This window comes from Oncorhynchus masou, chromosome 29 (assembly GCF_036934945.1).
Source record: "Oncorhynchus masou masou isolate Uvic2021 chromosome 29, UVic_Omas_1.1, whole genome shotgun sequence".
Taxonomy (NCBI): domain Eukaryota; kingdom Metazoa; phylum Chordata; class Actinopteri; order Salmoniformes; family Salmonidae; genus Oncorhynchus; species Oncorhynchus masou.
Window position 1 is genome coordinate 58,680,022 of NC_088240.1, and position 4,899 is coordinate 58,684,920.

At 41.0% G+C, this 4,899-nt stretch overlaps 1 pseudogene; it reads left to right on the plus strand.

The window, feature by feature from the left end:
* Positions 1-499: 499 nt before the first annotated feature.
* LOC135519662 (probable U3 small nucleolar RNA-associated protein 11) lies at positions 500-4,167 on the plus strand (annotated as a pseudogene).
* The last annotated feature ends 732 nt before the right edge of the window (positions 4,168-4,899 follow it).

Genomic DNA, 4,899 nt, shown 5'->3' on the forward strand with positions numbered 1-4,899 from the left:
AGTTTAGTGTGCATATTCTGCTGAATTCTAGAATGTAGGCCTTAGAACCAAGGGGTCCGTTATATCTTCTCTGTTAGGACATTCAGCACCAGAAAGGTGACACTTAACAGGAGCCTGACTCATCATCATACCCAAATACCTATCACATAGTACCTTCAACATCAGGGCAGGAGTCACTGGGTAATTGCCAAAATGTGTGCAACATCGTCACCTGCTGTTTAATTGCGAATATTGCAACAACCACATCTGATAATGTCAATAAACGTTTGATGGTGTGTATTTTGTTGATATGAATAATGACACTAACGGAAATTCTAAACATATATTAATATTTCGTCATCACTAATTTCACCCACCATAACATCAAGAGAGCTCACCATGATATCATCATGGTTTGATTTGTGCCTCATATGGTAGCCGGCGGAGAGAAGAACTAGCGAATCTTCTTAAGTGAAAAGTGAGGTAGCGCTTCCTGTATACCCACGTGTTTTACTAAGGAAGAATGAGGCATTTGCAGTTAGCCAGTTGATTGATTTTTTTAATTTTATTTTTACTTTGAAAATTGTCAATATGTTCTCGTTTAGAAAGGCATTGAAGTCCCAACAAAAAAAAATCACAAAGAAAGATCCCAGGTAAGGATGAGAGAGTAAAAAAAAAAAACATTTTTAAGGATGAGATAGTTGTTACGTTAGATTTCCAGGAAGCAATGTTATTGTTGTTTGTTCAGCTGGTGTGATTGGTGGTTGTTGATATGTAGCATTATGTTGCTAACGGCATTGTGCATTTGTTTCCTGTTGCCTACTGTAATAACAAACTAATTTATCTGTTTCATTTTGTGCCACAGCCTGGTTTTCGAAAACATCTGGGACATCTTGAAAAGAAGAAGGATTACAAACTTCGTGCAGAGTAAGTCAATCTAATTCATGGATATTCTATTAACGCTTATTCACGGGTGGGTATAATTTGTGGAACGTTCCAACAGGAATCTGTTCCAAAAACTTCGTAAAGTACAAGGTTGCTAACAAACAACGCGTACAAAGTAGCACGATCAATTAATCTAACTAGCTGCCGAATAGGTATCAACTCACCACGTAGTTTATTCTTAATGTTTGTCCATAGGCTACCAGAGTGAGGACAGACATTTTTCGGAATAAACGTGGTGAGTGAAAAAAAATAATGAAATAGCCCGCTCCTTACCCGGTATCTTATTCGGCCGCTATACTACTTTATATGTGTTGCTTGTTGGCAACTTTGTTATTTACTAAGTTTTTGGAACAGACTCCTGATGGAACGTTCCCACAAATTATACCCACCCCTTATTCACCTTTGCTGAACTGTCACATGTGCTACACAGCTAACTATGTGTGGTCCAAGTACAGATTTGATTTGGTTGCTGATCTTATACCCTTTTGTTTGGACATTTTCAGTGACTACCACAAGAAACGGAACACCCTTGCTGCTTTGCGTAAAAAAAAAAGCCTTGGACAAGAACACTGATGAGTTCTATTTCAAGATGGTCAGCTCTCAGCTTAAGGTAAGTCATCATGTTGGTCTGGTCCCAGGTCTGTGCTGTCTTGTCAACTCCTCTGGTCATTGTCAAGCTAAACACAGTGGAGTAAGACCGCACAGGTCTGGGACCAGGTTATACAAGAGTAGCCAGGTCCCAGATCTTTTTGTGCACTTGCCAACTCTATAGCTCATTGTCAAGCATGATCATCAGTTGGCATGATGGCACAAACAGACTGACACTCGGGCTAATACAATAGCTAGCCTATATATGATCATTTCATGTTTTACCATGTCCATATGTCAGCTTTGCTTTCATCCAAAACATGATATATTAATGGTTGTGCCATTTCTGCAGTCTGATAATAAAATCCCCTCTCATCTCTGGTCCTCTTTGTGTTTTGAAAGGACGGAGTGCATGTGTCGAATAAGGCTAAAGGAACAGAGGAGGAGAATACAGAGGAAGTTGATGAGGACGCAGGATATCAGATACGTGGAGATGAAGAGAGTGGCTGAGGGCAAGGTAAGAGCTCACTGTGGTGCCCTGTAAACTGGAATAAACGGTTCCTTGTGTTCTTGAATGACCTAATTTCCCTGTAGCTGTATGAATAGATAAATGAATGGGCTGTGAATATGTACAGTGTGAAATTGTGAGGGGAATGTATGCCAGTCGGCAGCTTTTTAAGAGCCTACGAAAAGCAATTGAACAACAATTTATCCTGTGGGGTGCAACGTGCAGACTGTTGCTTTCTTGTACTCACTCAGTTCAGTCACTGAAGTTGTCAATGGTGGTATACAGTGGTGTAAGTGCAGGCTTAAGTGTTTTGAATTGCCTTCAGAAAATTGAGAGGTTGAAATCGGAACTCCATCTCCTGGACGCTGACGGCAAACAGAAAAACGGGCACGCCTTCTACGTGGGCGCGAAGCAAAAAAGGTAGAGGAATACATGAATACAAACACCAATGTATATACACACTGCGCAGTGTTATTTTGTAGTATTGCATTGGATATGTCATACAGAAGGCCATTAACTCCCACTTTTGTCATACATACAGACATTCTTCTTGTACACCAAGGAATTAGGGCCCATATTCATAAAGCGTCTAAGAATAGGAGAGCCGATCTAGGATCAGGTCCCCCTGTCCTTGTAATATAATGTAATTCATTACAATGTAAAAAAGCAAAACTGATCCGAGATCAGCACTCTCAATCTGAGACGCATTATGAATAGTTAAAGGAAAAATGTCTGATCCAGCGGCTGTATCTCTGCCTGCTTGAATGGCAAATAGCTCAGATACACATGAAAACATGAAATGACCCCGGGAATCGATAAAACATCGCTCAGAGATGCACAAATATGTTAGAATGTTCAAAATGGGTGAATCTTTATTTTAACTGAAGACTGTTTCTAAAGACCATCTGAAACTGACAGAGCCCTGATTTCTCCTGGTTTTGTGTTCCACTACAGTAGCAGACTTTGACCTGGCCAGCCACCTGGATACAGCCCCTGAGCTGGTGGACAGAGTGTACAACTGGGCCACCCTCCATACGCAGGAGAGCAAGACCATCCATGGCACCGTGGAGCCTCTCAGTATAAAGGTCAGTCAGGACTGTCCCTGTATAGCCTGACAGCCACACTGTTCCTCAGCAATGGGTACCATTTGTTTTTAGCTCACCCAGGGCACCGGGGTGGGTAGAGTTTGCACATTTTAGACCATTCCAGTCTTTCATTTAAGGCTTTTGTTAGCATAAATTATGATGTTGTGTGGTTATTCAACTCTCTACAGTGTATTTCTCTGTTACATGTATTGATGTTTTTGTTTGTTTTCCTCTCTGCAGAAGTTGGCCAGACAGGAAGCACCAGTATTATATCTTATCCCAGCGGATTGACCGGGAGAAGATGATGTTTGTCATTGGTCAGAAGATCCAGACCTGCAAAGACCTACACGTGAGTAGGGGATGACTACAAGCCATAGAAGCTTAATGAGTCGTAATGCTTAAGACGGTGGTTGGGGAAGACATGGATTTCCCCATGATAATTGTATTGATGGGGTTTTTCTAGGCGTGTCACGTGTTAAGCAAAGCCAAAGGTACATTTCCCCCCTCTGGTGGACAAGTTGTGCTAAATTCTAGGCTTTTCAATTGGGTTCTGTTCTAATTCATCTGATTCTATCCACTGTCCCAACGGGTGCATCTACTTCTAGAAAGAACAGCCTGCTTGTTAACTATATAGGTTTCTTTGATCCTCGTTGTGCTTGTGTGTGCCTCCCACCGAATACGATGACACACTATAAACAGCAGAATGTTCAACAGTATTACCATCTCTATGGTGTCTCCTCTCTGTCCAGGATAAGAATGAGAAGGTGATCAAAGAGACGGTCAATGCCTCTGCCGTCTCCAAGGAAACGCATCATCAACCAGACAGTTCTGTGGCCTGTTATACAATCACCAGTCGGTCTCCATCGGACAGTAATGTGAACTTTGGTTTTCCTATTGCAATTCATGTGGATATGGATTAGTGAAATGGTCAGGGAATATTCCTCTCAATTGTTGTTGGAGGCATAGATTGATCTCTATGGTTGCAGCAATGCAGAGTTTTTGTACATATTTATCAAAGGATATAAGTTAGATTTTTGTATGAATAAATTGTTTTGAGACCAATTTCTAAGCCTCAATCTTGTATATGTCTATGCCAAATGTCTTTTTTATAGGTTCATATGAGCATTTATCAATCGCATTCTGTTCAGTTATACTACCAGTAGATGGCACTAGTGTACTTCATCAATGTACAGGTAACTGCCAAAATAATGGAAACACTTGAGTAAATATAAAGGATACGAAGTATATCGAAAGCTGGTGCTTACACACAGGTGTGGTTCCTGATTTTTCTTAAGCAATTAACATCCCATCATTCTTAAGGTTGTGTATAGAAATACTTGGCACGCCATTATTCTGGGCATTATTTTGGCTACCATGACTATGCCGCCATAGGATGACAATGCCCCCGTGCACAAGTGGTCACTGAATGGTTTGAAGAACATGAACACTATGTAACCCATATGCCATGGCTGTCTGTCACCCGTTCTCAACCCAGTTGAACATTTATGGGAGATTCTGTAGCGGCGCCTGTGACGGAGCTCTACACTACCATCACCAAAACACAAAATTATAGACATTTTTGTTGAAGAATGGTGTCGCATCCCTCCAATAGAATTCCAGGCTCTTGTAGAATCTATGACGGGATGTACTGAAGCTGTTTGAGTTGATTTTATTTTTTACAGGGACAGTGCACATTCATCAACGTTTCAGTAGAAGTGCCAGTTTTAGCCAGCCGGCTAATTTTCAACCGCAGTCCCTAGGCAGGTTATTAAAAACAATTACAATATAGACAAT